The sequence below is a fragment of the Prionailurus bengalensis genome, chromosome X (genome assembly GCF_016509475.1).
Source record: "Prionailurus bengalensis isolate Pbe53 chromosome X, Fcat_Pben_1.1_paternal_pri, whole genome shotgun sequence".
Classification (NCBI taxonomy): domain Eukaryota; kingdom Metazoa; phylum Chordata; class Mammalia; order Carnivora; family Felidae; genus Prionailurus; species Prionailurus bengalensis.
Genome location: NC_057361.1, coordinates 65729576 through 65754554, shown reverse-complemented (window position 1 = coordinate 65754554; position 24979 = coordinate 65729576).

Below are 24979 nucleotides of genomic sequence, written 5' to 3'. Positions count from 1 at the left end.
CATGTAAAGTTCTTGGCATTCAAAATTTGAATGATGATAATTATTATTATATTCAGATTACTTTATGTAATTTCAAAGGTCCCTATGATTAAAAGCATTATTTTATGTTTTCTGATATGTTTTAAATGAAATATGCATAATATACTATATAGTTTTAAGGATTTTGCCATCTATCAAAATTCAAATGCCCCTGGGTAGAGTAAACTATGATTTACATTGTAACATGAATGGCTAGAAAGGAACCTTAATACTAAGAGACAACTGTTGGCTACAGTGTCTAGAGTAAAGAGAATAACAGTCATGCATATCTAAGCCATCAGAAAAGGGAAGGCTCAAAAACACCAGCCATGGCCTCATGCTAACATATAATTAATTATATGCCTATTATTCATTCTGTCATGAGGATTTTATGCAGATAATTTAAGGCATTTCATATTACTCTCAGCTGATACTCCAAAATGTATGAGTCCAAAAAACATAAATGATCTTAGAAGGTCGTCACAAATGAGAAGGCACAAATGCTCATGTAGTCAAGGTAGCAGTAATTTACCAACTCAAAGTACTCAGATCTTTTTTTGAGTATTCTCTTTGCTTTCATGAATAACAAGTATCTGACCCAAGAACCCCTCTTTCCTGTCAAATGCAAAAATGTATAGGCTGATAGCATGCAAAATGACACTCCACAAGGATTTTTATATTTATAAAAGTACATGCTACAAAAACTTCATTTCTCATGCAGCCAATTAATACATACATAAATAAACATAACTGATGGCAACAGAATCTATATTTTTATGTGTCCTGTGTAAGAAACACACAGAGAAAGCAGAGATGCCTTGTTCTCCTTTGGTACCACGTTTCACCAACATTATGCCAACACCAGCCAGGAAAAAAAGATTCATTTAGAGATCTACATAGCTGCTTCATTTTATTAGACATAAAATGACTCATTCTGGTCAGCCCATCATTGGAAATTTGTATAGATGTTTCGTGCTCAAAAGCCCTTCTATGCAGCAGTATTTTCTGCTAAACTTTAGAATGTGGAACAAGATGGGTATGTTCTTCTCACAGTGAACTCTCAACAAAGCTTCTTAAAGAGAAAATTAAGCTGAAAAAATATTCAAAATAAAGCTCAGGAAAAAGCAATTAGGTGCTACAAGTGTGACACTTTCTCACTACTTCCAATTGCTATTTCTTTATAAATATGAGGATGACAAAAATATGCAATGTTTAATGACAAGAGTAAAAAAGCTATTTTTTTATTAGATGGGATTGGCGCTGGTGTCAGTGTCACTGAAGGAGACACTGTGTACAAACCCAACAATTATTACAGTCCTGTTAATCTCCAGCAATGTTTATGTAAATGTTTTCCCTATTTAAGGTACACTTCCTCTCTCTCTAACTTCTAAGTTGACCTTATAAAAAGGGAAAGCATATATACTGGATATCCCTTTGTTCTGCTGATTTATGATTATTATAAGTAAATGAAAACTTACTAATTATTTTAAAATCACATTTATTATTAAACAATTTTAAATTATAAAATCTATCTGCATGGATCCACTTAATTTTCTGAATTTCCAGGCTTTGTTTTGGAGCGATTTTTTTTCTCTTTCCAGAATTTATGAGGTTACAAGTTAAAAATAAGATTCACTGATTCCTGCAAGACTCTAGTTAATGGACCCCATCTTGGATCTGCTCTTTATTCTCGGTTTATAGGTTCTTTTTTTAATATGAAATTTATTGTCAAATTGGTTTCCATACAACACCCAGTGCTCATCCCAACAGGTGCCCTCCTCGATGCTCATCACCCACTTTCCCCTCCCTCCCACCCCCCATCAACCCTCAGTTTATTCTCAGTTTTTAAGAGTCTCTTATGCTTTGGCTCTCTCCCTCTCTTATTTTTTTTCCTTCCCCTCCTGCATGGTTTTCTGTTAAGTTTCTCAGGATCCACCTAAGAGTGAAAATATATGGTATCTGTCTTACTTTGTATGATTTATTTCACTCAGCATAACACTCTCCAGTTATGCTGGAGTTTATCAGGTTTTCCATATATAGTATCATGTCATCTGCGAAAAGTGAAAGGTTGCCTTCATCTTTGCCAATTTTGATTCCTTTTATTTCCTTTTGTTGTCTGATTGCTGATGCTAGAACTTCCAACACTATGTTAAACAACAGTGTTGAGAGTGATCTCAGGGGGAAAGCTCTCAGTTTTTCCCCATTGAGGATGATATTAGCTGTGGGCTTTTCATAAATGGCTTTTATGATGTTTAAGTATGTTCCTTCTATCCCGATTTTCTCGTGGGTTTTTATTAAGAAAAGATGCTGAATTTTGTCAAATGCTTTTTCTTCATTGATTGACAGGATCATATGTTTCTTATCTTTTCTTTTATTCATGTGATGTATCACCTTGATTGATTTGCAAATATTGAACCAGACCTGCAGCCCAGGAATGAATTCCACTTGATCATGGTGAATAATTCTTGTTATCTGCTGTTGAATTCGATTTACTGGTACCTTGTTGAGAATTTTTGCATCCATAGTCATCAGGGATATTGGCTTTCAGTTCTCTTTTTTTTCTGGGTGTCTGTCTGGTTTTGGAATCTAAATAATGCTGGCTTCATAGAATGAGTCTGGAAGTTTTCCTTCTCTTTCTATTTTTTGAAACAGCTTGAGAAGGATAGGTATTATCTCTGCTTTAACTGTCTGGTAGAATTCCCCAGGGAAGCCATCTGGTCCTGGACTCTTATTTCTTGGAAGATTTTTGATAACTGATTCAATTTCTTCGCTGGTTATGGGTCTGTTCAAGTTTTCTATTTCTTCCCGTGTGAGTTTTGGAAGTCTGTGGGTATGTCTGTTATGTCCATCTGGTCCAATATGTCATTCAAAAACACCGTTTCCTTGCTCATTTTCTGTCTGGATGATCCATCCATTCATGTAAGTGGAGTATTAAAGTACTGTACTGTTATTGTATTACTGTCAATTTATGTTTTTGTGTTTGTTAACAGCTGCTTGATGTACTTAGCTGCTTCCCTGATGGGTGCATAAATATTTTCAATTGTTATATCCTCTTGTTTAATTGTTCCTTTTATAATTATAAAATATATAATATATATATATAATTACAATTACATGTAAATAATTTATACATTATATACATTGTATAAATTTGTATAAATTATACATTATATGTAGTGTCCTCCTTTGTTTCTTGTTACAGTTTTTATTTTATTGTCTATTTTGTCTGATATAAGTATTGCTAACCTCCACTTTCTTTTTGCTTCCATCTGCATGGTAAATATTTTTCCATCCCTTAACTTTCAGTCTGCATGTGACTTTAATTCTGAGTGGTCCCTTGTAGACAGCATATACATGGGTCTTGCTTTTTTTATCCATTTGCTCACCTTTTATCTTTTGCTTGGTACATAGAGTTTGTTTACATTTAAAGTAATTATTGATAAGTATGTACTTATTACCATTACCATTCTGTTATTTGTTTCATGGTCATTTTTATAGTTCCCTGTTCCCTTCTTCTCTTGACATCTTCCCTTGTGATTTGATGGCTTTCTTTAGTGATATGCTTGGATTCCTTCTTTTTATTTTTTGCATACCTATAATAAGTTTTTGATTTGTTGTTACCATTAGGTTCATATATAATATCTTATGCATATACCAGGCTATATTAATTTGATAGGTACTTAAGTTTGAACCATTCTAAAAACATCAAATGTTTACTCTCCCCTTTTTCTGTATATGATGTCATATTTTACATCCTTTGATTTTGTGAACCCCTTGATTGATTTTGCACATATAAATTACTTTACCGATTTTGTACTTTGACCTCTACAGTGGTTTTTGAAGTGATTATTCTACTACTTTTAGTATGCTTTTATTTACTTGTGAATTTTTTTCCTTTCATAATTTTCTTATGATTATGGCCTTTTCTTTTCAGTCTAATAATTCCCTCTAACCTTTCTTGTAAGACTGGGTTAGTGGTGATGAACATCTTTAAGTTTTGTTTGTCTAAAAAACTGCTTGTCTTTCCTTCTATTCTGAATGATAAACTTGATGGGTTCTTGGTTGAAGGTTTTATCTTTCCAGTATTTTGAGTATATCATGCCACTCCTTTCTGGCCTGCAACATTTAGGCTGAAAAATCAGCTGATAACTTTATGGGGTTTCCCTTACATGTAACTCTTTTCTTTTGCTGCTTTTAAAGTTCTCTCATTGTAACTCTTTTGCCATTTACTTATGGTGTGTGTTGGTGTGGTTCTTCTTGGGTTGATTTTGCTGGGGACTCTTGGTGCCTCCTGGAGCTTGATGTCTGTTTCTTTTCCCAGGTTAGGAAATTTTCCATCTATTATTTCTTCAAATAAACTTTCTGATTCTTTTTTACTCTTTTCTTGTGGAACTCATATAATGAAAATGCTATTACACTTGATTGTCACTGAGTTTCTAAACCTAATCTCATGTACTACTACCATTACTACCACTACAACTATTACTGCTGCTGCTACTACTACTACTACTACTACTACTACAGATTGCTGTTCAGCTTGGTTGCTTTCCAATATTCTGTCTCCAAGATTTTTAATCCATCCTTCTGCCTCTTCTGCTCTACAGTTGATTTCCTCTAGTGTATTTTTAATATCAGTTACTGAGTTCTTAATTTCTTATTTTTAAAAAATCTTCTCTTTTTTAAATTTTTTTTTTCAACGTGTATTTATTTTTGGGACAGAGAGAGACAGAGCATGAACGGGGGAGGGGCAGAGAGAGAGGGAGACACAGAATCGGAAGCAGGCTCCAGGCTCTGAGCCGCCAGCCCAGAGCCTGATGCAGGGCTCGAACTCACGGACCGCGAGATCGTGACCTGGCTGAAGTCGGACGCTTAACCGACTGCGCCACCCAGGCGCCCCAAAATCTTCTCTTTTTTAAAGGTTTCACTGAGGTCTTCCATTCTTTTCCCAAGTCCCGTATGTGCTCTTTGACCATTATTTGAATTATTTATCAGGCATATTGCTTATTCCCATTGCACTTAGCTATTTTGCTGTGGTTTTGTCCTATTCTTTCATTTGGAAAGTAGTCCTGTTTCTTCATTTTGTCTGTCTTTCTGTGTTTCTCTTTTTAAAGTTTATTTATTTTGAGAGAGAGAATGAGCAGGGGAGAGAGAGAAGGAGAGAGAGAGGCCCAAGCAGGGGCTTGAACTCACGAACTGTGAGATCATGTCCCAAGCTGAAACCAAGAATCAGACAGTTAACTGACTGAGCTACCCAGGCGCCCCTCTGTGTTTGTTTCTGTGTATTAGGAAAGTTGTTTATGTCTTCTCATCTTGATAGTGGCCTTATAAGAAGAGATCCTTTGGTATCCTATAGCAAAATGTCCCCTGTTCACTAGAACCAGGAGCCTCAGGGGTGCTTTCTGTGTGGGTTGTGTGCACCCTACTGTTGTGTCTGAGTTTGTGTGCCTTTAATCCAATCAGCTTCAGGGGCCCATTTTACCTGTTGTGGACAGGGTTTAATCCCTGTGCTGTTAAGGGGCTAGTCTGGGGCCATCCTGGACTTGTAATTGGATAGTGTCAGCACTCTGTCTAGATGCCTGCCTTTAGGAAATATGCTGAGGCTTGGTTACACCAAACTATAGGGTGTTGACCCTGCCTTGTCCCCTGAAAGGACTTTGTTGGTGGATGGAACTTATAGGTAATCCCAATGTCTGTCCCCAGTCAAACTGTTAAGGCTGCCATAGCAAAGACTTGCCAGGTGTTCTCGGCTTTGTTGGTAGGTGGGGTTGACAGCCATGTCAGATGCCTGCTGGGTCTGCAGGTGCACTGATAGTCTGAGAACTCTCTCTGCATGTTCTATTGATGGGACTGTGAGTTTACAGGTGTGTGTGACCATCTTCCCCTCTCCCCAGGGCAGGAGTCACTTTGGAGTGGTGCTGGTCCCTGCTGAGGCTGCTTTAATATGAGATATGGCAGGAGCCAGTTTGGAAGGACCTCTGCCTAGTGAAGTGAGTTGGATGGGGTGGATCAGCAGGAGAATGTGGGGGAAGGTTATACAGTGTTAGCACATTAGGTGGAGAGCGTTTGTGCTGTTTTCTGCAGCTATCTGGCTATCTGGATTAGGGGTGGAGGCAGAGAAATGATGTATGCCAGTTCTTTTGTTCTTGGAGAAGTTTCTAGATAGATAGATAGATAAGAATTTTTAAACTTCTACTTCTAGGGACACCTAGGTGGCTCGGTTGGTTCATCCTCCAGCTTTCGATTTTGGTTCAGGCCATGATCTCACAGTTTGTGAGTTTGAACCCCACATTGGGCTCTGTGTTGATTACGTTGAGGCTTCTTGGGATTTTCTCTCTTCTTGGTCTCTTTTCCTCCCCTGCTCTCTCATTCTCTCTCTCTCTCTGTCAAATAAACTTAAAAAAATAAGCTGCTACTTCTATGATGTATCTCAGTGGGGTTGTTTTATAAGGATGGGGACTCAGTTTTCTATCACCCTCTGGCTCTGCCAGAGTAGAGCCTGGTGATTTTTTAAGTACCCCAAAGTAAGTCCCACCAGTTATAAAAACTTAAAGAGCTTGGTCCCACTAGTTTTCAAAGCCAAATGTTATGAGGACGCATCTTCCCCAAAAGGTTCCCTATGTCTGGGGTCCCTGGTGTGTGGCCTGCTTCTTTTCCTTTTCTATGCTTGTTGGGTCCCTCCCATTTGTTGGATTTCGTTCCCAAGTATGTCTCCAACCCTGCTACACTTATTAATGTGTCCTCATTTTTATCATTAACTGTGGAAAGTCTGTTCTGCCAAACTTTGGGTTGTTTTCTAGGTTTGATGCTCTGATGTGGCTTTTATCAAGGTGTCTTTGTGGAAGGAGTGAGCTGGGAATCTCCTACTCTGCCATATTCTTACAACACTAAAAATTTTATACCTTAACTCCTTTCTATGAAAAATAAAAAAAAGCTCCCATAAATATTTTCCTTGTTAACTTTATATTGTTTATATAATTTCTTTTTATTTTAGATTTCCTCTGTGTCTGTAGTACAGAAATTACTCTGTGTCTTCTGAAATAGCATATAACAGCAAGAATATAACTCTGTTTATTTTCTTCTTTGGTTTTGCTTAATAAACACTTTTTGTTTCCTGTATTATCACCTAATACTAATTATCATTAAATTTATGAAAAATTAAAGCTTTTGGTTAGCAAGTGATATACATTACCAAAGGTACCTGGAGATTGTAGTGAAAGAAATGACAGTTGACCCTTAAGTAGCATGGAGAATAGTGGTGCTGACCTGCACAGTTGACAATCCACATATAGTTTTGATACCCTCAAAATTTAACTGCCAATAGCTTACTGTTGACCAGAAGCCTTATTGATAACATAAGAAGTCAAAACATATTTTATATATTTTATGTATCACATACTGTATTCTTACAATAAAGTAAGTAGAGAAAAATATTTTTAAAAACTCATAAGGAAAATAAAATACATTTATATTACTGCACTGTGTCACATAAGGAAAATAAAATACATTTATAGTACTGCACTATGTCACATAAGTTTCACATAAGTCACATAAGTGACTTGTGCAGTTCAAATCCATGCTGTTCAAAGGTTAACTACACATTACTGGAAATAATTATTAAAAGAATCAACTAGGGTTGGGCATTATTCTATTTTTCTTAATAAATTATGATATTATGTAGCTTCTTAATTTAAGAAATGTTGAATATTTAAAAGCTGAAAAAACAAGTTTATTTTAAATCATTTTTTGTGTAGTTTTATTTTATATTTCTATTTTATAGCATATTCCTGTCATACAATATGAAATGCATGAAAGTAATATAATTTAATGGTATCTATCTATTATCTATCTATCTACTTTTCTATATTTATTATTAAGTTTCAATTTTAATTCCATTATAGTAAATGTGCAGTGTTAGCTTTAGGTGTACAATACAGTAATTGTCAATAATTTCATAAACCACCTAGTGCTCATCACAACAAGTGCCATCCTTTTTTCTTTTAATGTTTTTTTTTAAAGTTTATTTTGAGTGTGTGTGTGGGGAGAGAGAGAGACACAGAGAATCTCAAGCAGGTCTCACGCTATCACCACACAGCCCAAATAGGGCTCAATCTCATAAACCATGAGATCATGACCTGAGCCCAACCACGAGTTGGACACTTAAGTCACCCAGATGCCCCAATAAATGCCATCCTTAATCCCTGTCACCTAGTTCACCCATCCTTGCACCCATTTTCCCTGTCGTAACCACCTTTTTGTTCTCTACAGTTAAGAATCTGTTTCTTAGTTTATTGCGATCTTTTCTTCGTTTTGCTTGTTTTTTTTTTCCTTAAACTCCACATATGAATGAAGTCATATGGTATTTGTCTTTCTCTCACAACTTATTTCTCTTAGCATTACATTCTCTAGTTCCACCCATGTCATTGAAAATGGCAAGATTTCATTCCTTTTTATGGCTGAGTAAAATCTAATTATATATATGTACATATATATGTATATATATTACATATTGTATATATAATATGTGTGTATATATATGTATGCATATATACATGTATGTATGTATGTGTATGTATATTCTTATATGGTGTAAGAAAATGGTCCAGTTTCATTGTTTTGAATTTAGCTGTCCATTTTTCCCAATGCCATTTAGTATACACATACACACACACACACACACACACACACACACATTACATCTTCTTTATCCATTAACCTATCAATGGACACAGGCTGCTTATGTCATTGGTCTGTTGTATACAATGCTGCAATAAGCGTAGGGTTGCATGTATCCCTTTGAACTAGTGGGTTTTTTTGTACATTTTCATTATCATAGGGTAGTTCTATTTTTAAATTTTGAAGGAACCTCTGTCCTGTTTTCCACCGTGGCTGCACCAGTTTGCCTTCTCACCAAAAGTGCAGAAGCGTTCCTTTTTCTACACATCTTTGCCAGCACTTGTTGTTTCCTGTTGTTTTTATTTTAGCCATTATGAGAGGTGTGAGGTGACATTTCATTGCAGTTTTCATTTGCATTTCTTTGATGATGAGTGATGTTGAGCACCTTTTCATGTGTCTGTTAGACATCCAGATGTCTTCTTTGGAGAAATGTTTGTTCATGTCTTCTGTCCATATTTTAGTTGTATTATTCTTTGGGTGTTTTATTGTATATGTTCTTTACATATTTTGCATGCTAAAGTCTTTATTGGATAAGTCATTTGCAAAAATTTTCTCCAATTCACTATGTTGCCTTTTAGTTTTTTTTATTTTTTCCTTTACTGTGCAAAAGCTTTTTATTTTGATGTCTCTGTAGTTTATTTTTGCTTTTATTTCACTTGCCTCAGGATACATATCTAGAAAAATGTTGTTATGAATGATGTTAGAGACATTACTGTCTATGCACTCTTCTAGGATTTTTATGAATTTAGGTGTCACAATTAGTTCTTTGATCCTTTTTGAATTTATTTTTATATGGTATAAGAAAATGGTCCAGTTTCATAGTTTTGCATTTAACTGTCCGTTTTTCCCAATGCCATTTAGTGAAGACACGGTCCTTTTCCTATTGCATACTTTTTCTTACTTTCTCAAATATTAATTGCTCATATAATTGTGGATTTATTTATGGGTTTTTATTAGGGTTTATTGATCTATATGTCTATTTTTGTGCCAGTACCAAACTGTACTGATTACTACAGCTTTGTAATATAACTTGAAGTCTGGAACTGTGATATTTTAAGCTTCGCTTTTCTTTTTCAGGATTGTTTTGGCTATTGTTGGTCTTTTTTGGTTCCATACAAATTTTAGGATTATTTTTTCCAATTGTGTGAAAAATGCTGCTGGTATTTTGATAAAGTTTGCATTAAATGTGTAGATTGCTTTGGGTAGTATAGACATTTTAACAATGTTTGTTCTTCCACTCCATAAGCATGGAATGTCTTTCTGTTTCCTTGTGCCATCTTCAATTGGTTTTCATCAGTGTTTTATAGTTTTCAGAGTACAGGTCTTGCATTTCTTTGGTTAGGATTATTCCCGGGTACTTTATTATGTTTGGAGCAATTGTAATTTTTTTTAAATTTCTCTTTCCACTGCTTCTGTATTAGCATATAAAATGCATCAGATTTTTGTACATTGATTTTGTATCCTGTGACTTTACTGAATTCATTTATCAATTCTAGGCATTTTTTGCGGAGTCTCTCAATATTTCTATATATAGTATTATGTCATCTGCAAATAGTGAAAGTTTTACTTCTTACTGATTTGTATACCTTTTATTTATTTTTCTTGTCTGATTATTTATGGCTAGGATTTCCAGTGTTGTGTTGATTAAAAGTGGTGATAGTGGACATCCATGTTTTGTTCCTGATCTTAGGGTAAAAGCTCCCAGTTTTTCTCCATTGAGTATGATATTTGCTGTGGGTTTTTTCACTTATGGCCTTTATCATGGTGAGATATCTACCCTGTAAACCTAGATGGTTGAGGATTTTTAAATTTATTTTTCAATGTTCATTTATTTTTTTTTTTTTTTTTTTAATTTTTTTTCAATGTTTATTTATTTTTGGGACAGAGAGAGACAGAGCATGAACGGGGGAGGGGCAGAGAGAGAGGGAGACACAGAATCGGAAACAGGCTCCAGGCTCTGAGCCATCAGCCCAGAGCCTGATGCGGGGCTCGAACTCACGGACCGCGAGATCGTGACCTGGCTGAAGTCGGACGCTTAACCGACTGCGCCACCCAGGCACCCCCAATGTTCATTTATTTTTGACAGAGAGAGACAGAGTGCGAGTAGGGGAGGGACAGAGAGAGGTCAAGATACAGAATTGGAAGCAGACCCCAGGCTCTGAGTTGTCAGCACAGAGCCCGACATGAGGCTCAAACCCATGAACCATGAGCTTATGAGCTGAGCTGAGGTCGGACGTTTAACTGACTGAACAACCCAAGTGCCCCTACTTTTTTTGTCAATTGCTTTTTCTGTGTCTATTGAAATAAATGATCATGTGGTTTTTACCCTTTCTATTATTGATGTTATATATCATGTTGATTTGAGAATATTGATTCATTCTTTAATCCGGGGAATATATTCCACTTGATCTTGATCAATGATTTTTAAAAAATATATATTGTATTCAGTTTGAAAGTATTTTGCTAAGGGTTTTTGCTTCTATGTTCATCAGAATTATTGGCCTGTAGTCTTCTTTTTCGTAATGTCTTTATTTGGTTTGGTATCAGAGTAATGCTGGCCTCATAGAATAAATAGGGAAGTTTTCCTTCCTCTTCTATTTTTTGGAATAGTTTGAGAAGAATAAGTATTAACTCTTCTTTACATGTTTGGTGAAATTCCACTGTAAAAGCATTTGGTCCTAGACATTTGTTTGTTGGGAGTTTTGTATTACTGATTCAATTTCTTCACTAGTAATTGGTCAGTTAAAATTTTATATTTTTTCCTGCTTCAGTTTTGGTAGGTTATCTGTTTCTAGGAATTTATCCATTTCTTCTAAGTTGTCCAATTTGTTGGCATAAATTTTTTCATACTATCCTCTTAAAATTATTTGTATTTTTCAGGTATTGGTTGTTATTTCTCATCTCTCAGTTGTGATTTTGTTTGAATCCTCTCTCTCTCTTTCTCTCTGGTTATTCTGGCTAGAGGTTTACCAATGTATTGATTTTTCCCAAAGAACCAGTTCTTGGTTTAATTGATATATTCTAATTTTTAGCTTCCATAAAATGTTTTTCTGCTGAAATTTTTATTATTTACATTTGCTGGTTTGGGGTTTTGTTTATTCTTCTTTTTCCAGTTCCTTTGGGTATAAGGTTAGTTAGGTTTTATTTTTTTTTTTCTTAATTTTTCTTGCTTATTGAGATGGGCCTGTATTGCTATGAATTCCCTCTTAGAACTACTTTACTGCATCCCCCAAATTTTGGTCAGTTGTGTTTTTATTTTCATTTGTTTCCATATACTTTTTAAATTCTTATTTGATTTCTTTTTTGACCCATTCATTGTTTTTCAGCATGCTTTTTAATCTCCATATATTTGTGCTCTGTCCAGAGTTGTTCTTGTGGTTAATTTCCAGTTTCATTGCATTGTGGTCAAGAAAGATTCATGGTATGACTTCAATCCATTTGAATATGTTGAGACTTGTTTTGTTTTGTGACCTAATAGGTGATGTGTTCTAAAGGATGTTCCATGTGTACTTGAAAAGAATGTGCTTTCTGCTACTTTAAAATGGAATGTTCTGAATATATCTTTTAAATCCATCTGGTCTAGTGTGTCATTCAAAACCATTGTTTCCTTATTTATTTTCTGTTTGTGTGAACTATCCATTGATGTAAATGCTGTGTTAAATTCCCCTAGTATTATTGCATTATTATCAGTTAGTTACTTTATGTTTGTTATTAACTTTTTTGTGTATTCAGGTACCACCATTTTGGTTGCATATATATTTACAATCTATCTATTTATCTATCTATCTATCTATCTATCTATCATCTATCTATCTATCATCTGTATTCCTACTCTGAAATTAGTGAGGGAAACATTTTTACATTGGTAGTCTCTTTAGCTTAAATCTCCAACCTATCCAACCCATTTAAACAGCTTAAAAGCCAAACTATATAAACACTTGTGACACATTTTGTGCCAATCTTGCCAATAATTGAGGCTTCGTGCTGGTAAGTTACTTGGATTTTTTGGTCTTTGATAAAGTAAAAAACAAAAAAAAACCCGTGGGGCATGTTAATTTTATATTTTAGCATAGGATTTCTAGCTATTTTTCTTTAAAAGGACTATCTTTTATTCTGAGATTATGTTCTACTTCTTTTTGTGTTAAAATCCCCTTGTAAGTTGCAGGTTTTCCATGATGGGAATCCTATTTCTCCCAGTCTTCCCTCTTACAAATAGAATTCCCTGGTTGTAAAAAAAACAAAAACAAAGCAAAAAAAAAAAAAACGAAATAAACACAAGAAGTTATAAGAAGACTCTGAACGATGAGAAGAAGAGGTTAAGGTGGCAAGAAAATGAGGCTTCAATAAGGCTGTAATAGAGTTCTTTTTGCTTTTTATATATTCTGAATGGAAAAATGGACAAACTCCCATCTAAAAACCACCGATTAGCACAGTTGGAAAAATAAATTTAAAAACCTGTTCCCTTTAGCCAAATTGCTGGAAAAAGGTTATCCTAACAACAGAAAAACTTTGTTTACAGTACCACTTACTTCTGCCAAACACCAATGAAGAAACTGCCATTCCCCCCACCCATGCAAATCCTGGTATGGTTAGTGGAGAGTTTATCTGCCTTCCTCCTCTTTCATAGAGAAGCAGGGGCTGGTGTTTTATTTCCCCTGTATGGTGGTGTTGACAGGACCAAGCAAGGATCTCATTTCCATCCCCAGCCCAGGCTTCTCTCAAATCCCATCCAAAGTAATATTGGAATAACTGAGAAGAAAGTTACTTTTCCATTCACCATGTAATTGCAGCAAGCAGTGCTTCAATTCCCTCACCTTGGTAATCTCAATGGGATCAAGCAGGGATTTTGATCTCCACACCAACCCCAAACTTAAGACAGCCTAGTTGGCATTCTGATTCTTCATTCCCCCCAGTGTCAGCAGAGTTTCAAAAGGAAATGAGTATCCACCCACATTCAGCAACAGTGAAAGTAAATAAAGTGGTATTAAGAAGGATTGGTAGCTTCCACACCATTTCATATCTCCATTCTGTCAGCATATCCCCGTAGTGAACTGAACTTCCATTATCACTCATGTTAAAAAGGTTTAAAAGGCTGTGGGAACTGGGCTAGGTGATATATTTCTACTATTGTAATCCATAGTTTAGGCAAGGAAATTGAGCTTACAGCTTACACATCTTCAATGAGGTGATATGAGGCAGTAGTACACTTTTTTATTGTGTGCAGTCAGTGGAGTCCAAGGGAAAACAACTTCCATTCACCATGACCTGTGTGCTACACTTAAATAAGATGAATCCCTGCTAAAAAGGATTAAGACCCAAAGTCTCAAAAATTAACCTAAATGCCCAGGATACAATATAAACCACTTGGTTTTTTAAGAACTAGGACAATGTCAACTTGATAAAGAAAATAATGTCAGAAGATGCCAATACTTACATGACTGATGTTAAAATCATCTGACAAGGGGTTTAATCCATCTGTAAAAAAAAAAAAGGTTTTCATGAGCAACGTTTTCATGAACAAATTTGAAACAAATAAAAACAGAAAATTTTAGCAAAGGAATAGAAGATATAAAAAAAATACCAGAGGTAAATTACATAAATAGAAAATTAGATAATGGAATTTAATTTTTTTAACATTTATTTATTTTTGATACAGAGAGACAGAGCATGAATGGGGGAGGGTTAGAGAGAGGGAGACACAGAATCCGAAACAGGCTCCAGGCTCTGAGCTGTCAGCACAGAGCCCAACGCGGGGCTCGAACTCACAGACTGCGAGATCATGACTGAGCCGAAGTCAGCTGCTTAACTGACTGGGCCACCCAGACACCCCTGATAATGGAATTTAAAGATCACTCAATGGGATGAATAGTACAGTGGAAATGACAGAGGATAAAATCAGTGAATTTTAGAACAGAGCAATAGAACTTACCCAATGTGAACAACAGAAAGAAAATAAAGTGGGAAAACAAAACAGAGCATAGGGACTTGTGGGAATACCATGAAAGAGGTATACCATCAGGATCTCAGAAAAAGAAAGACAAAATAAAACAAATTTTCAAATAAACAATGGCTTAAAACTTGCATAATTTGATAAAAATCATAAACATACTGATTCAAGAAGTTGAGAAAACCCTAAATAGGATAAACCAAAATAAATCCATGCCAAAACACCTAAGACTTAAAGTTCTGAAACCCAAAAATAAATAAAATATCCTGAAAACAGCCTGGGAGGATTAATACATTACTTATATGGAAACACACATTTTATTAACAGGAGATTTCTTATACAGAACACCAGAGTCCAGGAAGAAATGGCAAAACATTTTTCAAGTACTGAAATAAAAACATTGCCAACCACAAATTTTATATCCTGCAAAATATTCTTCAGATAATAAATGGAATTTATTTTTTATTTATTTAATTTTTTAAATGTTTATTTATTTTTGAGAGGGATAAACAGTTTGCAAGCAGGGGAGGGGGAGAGAGAGAGAGACAGAATCTGAAACAGGTTCTAGGCTCTGAGCTGTCAGCACAGAGCCTGATGCAGGGCTCAAACCCACAGAACCATGAAATCATGACCTTAGCTGAAGTTGGACACTTAACTGACTGCACCACCCGGGCGCCTTAAAGGGAATTTATGTTTTAAAAAATCAAGCAAACAAACAGAAAAACTAAATCTACAACTACCATGTGACCTAAGAATTGCACTCTTGGGCATTTATCATAGATACATTAAAACCTGTTCACACCAAAACCTCACACAAATGTTCATAGCAGCTTTATTTATAGTAGCTTCAAACTGGAAAATACTAAAATATACTTCAATATGTGAGTCATTAAATAAACTGTGGTGCATCCATACTCAAAACAGAAAGCAACAAACTATTGCTATGCACAAGAACTTGGATGGATCTTAAGAACATTATGTTATGCAAAAAAAGCCAAAGATAATAGGTCAATACCATATCATTCAATTAATAGAATGTTTTCAAAATATCAAAATTATAGATGTGGAGTACAGATGAGTTGTTGCCAGTGGTTACAGATGTAGTGGAGGTTTGGCTATGTTTATAAGTTGGCAACACAAGGTAACTTTAAGGTGATGTTACTGTTAATATATTGATTGTGGTTTTAGTCACACAATTGTAATAACATTGCAAAAAATCATGCACACATACACACACAAATGAGAACACATAAAGCTAATGAAATATGAACAAGGCCAGTTGATTTTATCATGTTATTTTTATGGTTTTGCTATTGTATTATAATTTTGCAAGATCTTACCATTAGGAGGAATTGGTTAAAGGATATATAGAATCTCTCTTTACTTTAAAAAAAAAACCTCCTACAAATCTATAATTATTTTAAAATAAAAAATTTTAAAAAGTAAGTGCCAACAACAAAAACTGTGGGAATACAGAGGACAAAAGAGAAAAAGTAAGCAAGAGAAATCTGTGCTGAACGCAGCACACGCTGAGCACAGCAGCTGCTCAACCAAGGAAAAAAGACGTGCTGGAAATAGCATACAATGAAAATAGCAAAAGTGTTTTTCCTTTCAAGTTGAAATGCTGTTATTAAGGAATATTGAGCCCACCTTCACCCCCTACTAAGCCCCTTGCTTTTTTCCTGAGTTTGCTAATGTATATGTGCAGGTGGTCACCTAGAGTCATGGTATGTCTCACATGATTTATTAACTTATTTTTCTGCTTTCATTTCCACATAATATTGTTCACTCCCCAATAAATACAAGAGAGCTACTCAGGTCAGGGCTGCACCCAGCCCTCTCTTGCTTAAGGGAGTTTTTCTTGGTGCAGTCCTTCCGGTCCTCTCATTGTTCCAAACTATTTAGACTCTGAGTAATGTTTTCATCTCTATCTCACTGAGCAAAGGTCATTCCTTTTATGAAATCATGATGATAGTATATGGTACTTGGCTTTAAAATTCTATTTTCTTGACAAAATAAAAAGTTGGTATCATCATGTCATGCTCTGTAAGTTTTGAAATGTTGCTAACTCCTAAAATGAAAAAGACCTGAAATCAGTGAAATAAATTATATCAGAGTGTGAATTTTGGAAGAAAGCAAAAATGGAAGAGAGGAAAGAAAATAGGCAAACAAAAGTTTACAGATTCCTTCTCTATATCTCTATTTCACACTTTCTTTTTATTTCAAGAAAATATTGATCATAGAATTAAAAAGTAATCAAATAAAATATTAAACTCACTTTCCACTTTTTGATGTATTCTAACTGTGGCTGTCTATAAAGAATCAAAAGTGTGCCACTGTAAATGTGATTTCAAAGGATTCTATTCCAGGGACCACAGTAGCACTCCTTTCATGGACTGAACAAACTTGAATAGAACCAAATATATCTTTCTTTATTTCTATGTTTTTAGGGATTATAGGAAAATTTGCAGGAAAATGACATCTGGATGTTTACCCTCTTTGTTTCTTCAATTATGTCATAGTGAAAAAAATTACTTTGAAAGAACACAAGTAAAGCAAATATAGTGGGAACAAAATGGATAAAGGAAATATAATAAACACCTTGGGTGACTCAAGCAGTTCATTTCTCCACAATGTCACAAACTTTGGATGTTATTCTTTAGCTGTTTTATATTGTAGCTTGTTTACAATTATAAGCAGAATTGATAATTTTTACGTTTATTACCTATTTGTCTTTTCTTCTGTGAATTTCTTCTCCATTGGTTTGCCTAATTTTCTGGTTTTTAATTTTTTTTTTACCTTTCTTACTTATTTGAAATAGTTTTTCATAAATTAATGCAATACAAGCATTTCTCTCAGGTTGTATTTTTATTTTCTTTATGTTGGTATTTTTCCATAATTTTTTTAAAGTTCTATATTAACTAATTAATTGATTCAGTCCCTTCTACTTTTGGATATATCCCATGACTTGATTTGTATTTCAGTGTGTCTTTTAATTTGGCAAATTTGCTTGAATTTCATTTCCTCAACAATCCCACAGAGTAAAAGTATCTTTTATCCTCACACATCTATTAAACTGCTGAATTTCTTTATAGGTGCTAAAAGATATGTATATAAATTAGAAACTCACATTCATACTTTTTTTTTTGAACAGTTGACTTCTCAAGTATAGCTTTCCATAAATCGTTGACATTAAAGAGAATAGGAAATGAAAATATAAGCTGAATATTCTTCATGCTCCTGACACTAAATGACATTTAAAATTAAATTAAAATAGTGTATATCAAAGCACTTTATGGATTGTAAAACACCCTATAAATTGTATCTAGCTCTTTAATTAAAAATTTTGACATCTGATATCAGGTTTCAGATGGAAATGAAAAATAGGATTATTTTGGGAAGGTCTGCCTTAGATCATTTACAAAATTGTGCCAGAATTCAATGTCTGTTTTCTTCAACATTATTAACTATTTGACCACTTTTCAGTAATTCAGCTACCTTTTTTAGCCATTGTTTTCAGTAATTTACCCTCAGAAAAACTTCTTTAGAAAATAACTCTACTAGTTTCCCACTTGTAAACACATTGTGACATTTAGAAAAACCAAAACTTGCCTAAAATATAATAGAAAGTTTACTCATAAATAATTATAAATATGAGAATGTGATAAAATTTCTACCTTAAATGTGTTGTAAATAATTATAAGTATTCACTCCATGTCAAGTTTACAATCAAATCCAAGCTTATAGTACTCTGACCTTGAAACTACATTGTTGGTGGAGACAATTATGCTGTTTTCTTCTTCAGGAATTGTTATATGGGGAATTGTAGAATTTACTCTAATAAGGGGGATTAAAAATGTACCATGTCTGTGGCTTGTCATAGGATGGTTCTTTTTATCTTTGGGATTATTATTTTTAATTTTGCTCTTCTTTCACTTTTCCTCCTTCCTAGTGGACATTCGCCCATCCTGTACCCCATTCCTCAAAGACCTTGTTCTCAGCAAGCAGTTACAGGTCTCTGGAGGCTAAAAATCCTTCAAAACAAACTGAAATGAATTTTCTTTGTATAAATATTGAACTCATTGTAGAAGATGTGAGGAATGTTTTTAGTAATGATGTCAAGCCAGTACTGCATTTTCCCTCTTTCTCTATATGCCAGGTCTGTCTGTGAACCCAGGTAATTATTACCACAAGAAAGATTTTTCTCAAACAAAAATGTAGCAATTTTTTCTCTAAACACACATGTAATGGTCTACAAGCATATTTTATATATTTATTGGCTTATTCAACAAGTGTTATGAGAACATACTTTGTGCCTGGAACCATTCTATTCACAGTGGATATAGCTGTAAACAAATCAAAGTTCTTATGCTCATAAAGCTGAAATTCTAGAAGGGGAGACTGAAAAAAAATAAATATGTATATACACACATACATATGGAATATAATTATAATAATTTGTATTATAATTGTGAGACATGCTCAGAAGGAATTACATACAGACTCTTTTAACAGTATATGAGAGGGACACCTAATCAAAATTGAGATTTGATAAAAGGCATTTCTGTAAGTATGATATATATTCTGAGATATGAAAAATAAACAGAGTTAGATGGTCAAAAAGTTAGGAGACAATTATTCCATGAAGAACAAACATTAAATCCAGAGACACCTATTTGATAATATGATTGACTGAGCAACAGGGAAAAGGTTTGAATGTCTAGAAAATACAGGAAGAGTGGTAGTATAGCAGGAGCAACAGTATAATATGGTGGTTGATCTATGGTTCAATTCCAGTTCTGCCAAACTTACTATTTGTGGCACCTCTGGAAAGGTATATAAACTATCTGTACTTCAGTTTCCTCACCTGTAAAATGAGGGTGATTGTAATAATAATTATCTCATGGAGTTTATGTAAATATATTTTATGTAAAGGTATTTTATGTAAAGCACTTAGGAAAACAGCACATAGGAAATGTTAGTAACTATTATTACAAATATTTTAAATACCTCTCCCAGCAATAACTTGCATCTGCGTGTCATATTTCTGACAGGCATTAATATACACAATTTAACTCTTAAAGAATAATACATGAAAGAAGTTTGTTTTTTTTTTCAGTGTAACCACCTCATTTCATGAAAAGATAAAGAAACTCTATCTCAAGCATCTAGTTGGTAATAAACCAAGTCTAGTTCACAAGTCTACTGATTGTCATATCAATGTTCTTGCCAAGTAACTACCCAATTCTTCAGTTAGTGTTCAATTTAGTATCAGATTCTGCTGCATTTTGGACCTAGAAGATATAGGCATTTCTGGACGTGGAATAACCTTTAAATCTTATACCAGTCATAAACTTTGCTAAACCTGAATCTACTTCACTTTTTCTCTTGCATGCTTGATAAAAGACAAAGCCAATGTTTACTTGATGGAGTCATGTAATTACTCTCGGCTTCATACTTGAAGTAATTATATTTTAGCCAGGTGGTAGACAGACAGTATTTCCAAGAAATCTCATAGAAATAGAACGATTATTCCTCATTTGATTTATTTTATACTGGGATATCATTTCTTTTACACTCCGTGAAGATCTTTCAGAAATAGTTGCATTTTAAGCATAGATTGCTCTCTTCTGTATTGGTTTAGAGCATGCCATCATAATCTTTTTGGTTAAGAAATGAAAAGCCATTAGGCGATATTGGGTGGCATCTCTATGCACTTGAATAAATATTACGTACCTACTAAGTCCAAGGAATTTGATTAGGTCTGTGTAGAATATAAGATAAAGAAGGCATATCTCTTGACCTTAAGAATTTACCATATAAAAAAGAAGGTAATGCAAGGGCAGAAATAAATTGTATCATGCCAATAACTGTATCATGTCAAGGGAAGGTACAAAAAAATCTGATGAATATCCAACTGAGCAAAGTAAATAAACATTTTATATGTGGGAGAATAAAATCATAGATATAGTACAATTTGAGAAGAGCTTTTAAATATTGAGTAAAATATCAATAGGCAGAAATGGCAAAGAAGGGGATTGGAGATAGAGGGGAAAATATTTTTAAAAAGCATAAAGACAGAAAAAAATGTTGTGCTCTTGGAATTAGGAGTAGTTTTTTTTAGGTTAGAGCATAGAGCATATGTATGAAAGCTAAGAAATGAGCATGGAAATAAACACTGAGTGCAGATTATTGAACACTCTAAATGTCAAACTGAATATTTAGGACTTAATTATGAAAGTAATGAGAATGTTTATGATTAGTGACATAACTATAGCTATATACTAAGAAAATGTCTCTGGTAGTGGTATGTAGAATAGTTTGGTCTGGGAGATCATTGGACAAGGAGAGAAACAGTAATAGTCTAGAAGTGACAGGAGTTTAAAGCTTTAACTAGCATGGTAGCAGAGATAATGGAATTATTGTAAAGGTAGAATTTGTGGATCATGACAAGTCATACCATGTGAGAAGTGAGTAAATGAGAAATGACTCTTTTTTTATGCTAAGGAAGGTGGGGGAATGGTGGTGCCATTATTAAATTTAAAAAGACGTGATCTGTTTTCTTCATATAGTGCTTATTATACCATCATGCTTGATTTTTTTTTTTAGAAAGAGAGAGAAAGAGAGAGGGGAAGAGGGCCAGAAGAAAGGATAATCTTAAGCAGACTCCACGATCAGCATGGAGCCCAGAGCCCAATGTGGGGCTGGATCCCACGACCCTTGGGGGGTCCCACTGAGCTAAAATCAAGTCAGACACTCAACTGACTGAGCTACCCAGGCACCCCTTGAAAAGTTTCTTAATAAATAAAAAAGAAAGAATATAGAATAGTGGTTAATAGTAAGGACTCTGAAGTCAGGCTGTCTGGATTCAAATCCTTGTCCCACTGCCTCCTAGTTTTGTGATCATAGGAAGGTTGTGCAAAGTCTCCAAGCTTTGATTTCCTCAGTCTGAAAAATAAGTGTTGATAATAATGGTACCCACTTCATAATGCTGTTGCAAGGATTAAATTATAATATATAATACTACTTATGATATTAACTAATATTTAAACAATAATTGTAGGAAAATGACAAATATTTTACTATATGTTTAATGAATTTTAACAAATAATATTTGAGTATGTGTTCATACAGTGAGATACTTTGGAGATACTAAGAAGAAGTTGTTTCCCACCAAAAAGGGACTAGCAGACAATATGCATATTAAAATACCTTTAATAAAAATTTTAAAAAAGGAAAATAAGAACCATGAAATGAATTTAATGATAAGCCATTAACATTGTCTTTGAAACTCTTCTCAAGCCCGAACTATTTCCCTTGATACAGAATGTTATAAACATTTACTGGTCATTTTACATATTAAAAATTCACCAACAGGGGCGCCTGGGTGGCGCAGTCGGTTAAGCGTCCGACTTCAGCCAGGTCACGATCTCCCGGTCCGTGAGTTCGAGCCCCGCGTCGGGCTCTGGGCTGATGGCTCAGAGCCTGGAGCCTGTTTCTGATTCTGTGTCTCCCTCTCTCTCTGCCCCTCCCCCGTTCATGCTCTGTCTCTGTCTGTCCCAAAAATAAATAAAAAACGTTGAAAAAAAATTAAAAAAAAAATTCACCAACAAATTGTTTCCATCTTACCACTGAACTTCAAAAAAATGTTAAGTTCAAGGGTTGACAAATTTAAACGTTTAAAGAGTCATGAAATGGACTGTTTCCGCTTTCCATCTGGCTTTTATCAATTGTAAGTCATGTTTAGAAGAACTGCTACACAAACAAAACACACAATCTCCTAGTCATATAATTCAATTTTATAAATGAATAACTTATGTGCCTATAAGTAAATACATTCCTATGCCTGAAGATATCAAGTGCTGTCAATGATATAATCAAAACCAGGGGGAAAAGCTACCCTTGTAAACAGTTTAAACTCAGAGATCTCCACATTTCTGGACTGTGAAAAATCCAATCAGAAACATTTCAATCTTTCAGAAAGGACAAGTTACAAAAAAAAATATTTTCAGCATGAAGACATTTGTTACAGAATGCAAGTGAGTTGAAAAGAGAAGAGAGAAATTGCTATTCTGTATCACTTCAATATCTGGAAAACACATGTACATGCCAAAAGAAAGTGAAGGTTTCTATCAGGTGACTATGAGAGATAGGTGACTATCTCTGAAACAAAACACAAAATCAGGAAAGAGATTTGCAGTATGACAAACTTGGATATAAATTCTGGCTCTGCTATTCACCAGATGTGTGACCTTAAGCAGCTTACTCAAGCTTCATAGTCTCAATATACATATAATATGGAAATAAAACCTATTGCATGCGGTTAGACCAAAAATGAGGGAATAATATATATGTAAAGTATCTAGTATTGTGGTGCTTGACACCTAGGCACATGAAAGCCAACCAAAAAATAATAACTTTTAAGATTTGTCATTTCACCTATAGAACTTAGCACAAGTAATCTAACTTTTTGGTCTTTGTCTGCCTTCTGTGAATGTGAACAGAAGAACAGTCTATGGAGTAGAGTAAATATTTATATACGTATACTGATGCACATGAAGAGAATATTAGCGTATGTATGTTAATACAAAAAAATCAAACCTTAAATTTATAAATTAATTTTCATTTTCCCATGAGCTTTCAAAACATTAAATTATGTATTCCACACAGCAGATCTGTGATGTTTACAGGGCAGGTATTTTTATCCCTATTTTACAAATGAAAAAAAAATATTGAATTGCTTATTTCCTGTTTGCAAAATTCATACAACTAAGACAATAATTCAGATAATTTACTACTCTTTAATAATAAGGTGATTCAATAAGGTACAGACTTCTACCTTATTCCACATCTTAAATTTGTGATGCTCTTTTTTATACTCCACACATAATCTCTTTTTGGCTTTGCATAAAATTACTCTTTTTGCCCTTTCAAGGCAAGAAAGTGCACTGAGATTACCAGGTAAAAGATTTTAAACAAACACAAAGTACTATTTTGTTTTAAAGCCTTGTAAATGTTTTTTATTCCACATATAAGTCAAAATATGCATTTGTCTTTCCCACTCTGACTTATTTCACTTAGCATGATACCCTTCAGGTCCATCCATATTGTTGCAAATTGAATGAAAATAAATAATAAACTGACAAAGAAACAAAAAGCAGAATCTGACATGTAAATATAGAAAACAAACTGATGGTTGCCAGAGGGAAGGGGATAAGCAGTGGACAAAATTGCTGAAGGGGAGTGGGAGATACAGCCTTCCACCTATGGAATATACTCACAGGAATAAGAGGCACAGTATAGGGAATATAGTCAGTGATATTGTAATAATGTTGTATGTTGACACATGGTAGCCACACTTGTGGTGAACATAGCGTAACATATAGGGAAGTTGAATTACTATGTTGTGCATTTGAAATTAATGTAACATTTTATGTCAACCATACTCAGAAAATAAAAATAACTTGTAAGTTTTTAAATTATAAAAGCAATCCATGCTCATTGTGTAAGTCAAATGGTACACAGATATATTTAAAAACTGCTGTAATATCTCAGTAAACACATACATCGCCAATTAATGATGAAGATATTCTAGTTATGTTTCTGTACCTTTTGTCTTTCTATACTTGTTTTGAATAGATCCTCAGCCACTTCCTAGTAACCAATGACAAAATTTTAATGTAATTTTGTAAGCTACAATTTATAATAATAGAAATGTGTTACCTTGCTTTATATAAACATTTATGATGTTCTAACAGTGATTCTAACAAAAACAACAAGCAGAAACAGACTCATAAATAAAGACAACAAACTGATAGTTAACAGGGAAGACAAGGATGGGGAAAATATGTAAAAGGGAGTAGTAGGTACAGACTTCCAGTTACGCAATGAATAAGTTACAGGGATGAAAGGTACAGCATAGGGGATATAGTTACTAATATTGTAATAACATTGCATGGTGAGAAATGTTAACTACACTTGTGGTAAGCATAGCATAACATCTAGAGTTGTCAAATCACTATGTTGTACACTTGAAACTAATGTAACATTGTGTGTCAACTATAATTCAATAAAAAGAGTGATTTTAACTTTCCAGAAGCAAGATTTTATAAATATGGCTATTATTTTTTTAGGTTTTAATTTATTTATTTTGAGAGATACAGAGACAGCCTAAGCAGGGGAGGGGCAGAGAGAGAGAGAGAGAGAGAGAGAGAATCACACACAAGTTCTGCACTGCCAGCGCAGTCAGATGCGAGACTGGGACTCATGAAACTGTGAGATCATGACCTGAGCCAAAACCCACAGCCAGAGGTTCAACTGACTGAGCCACCCAGGCACCCC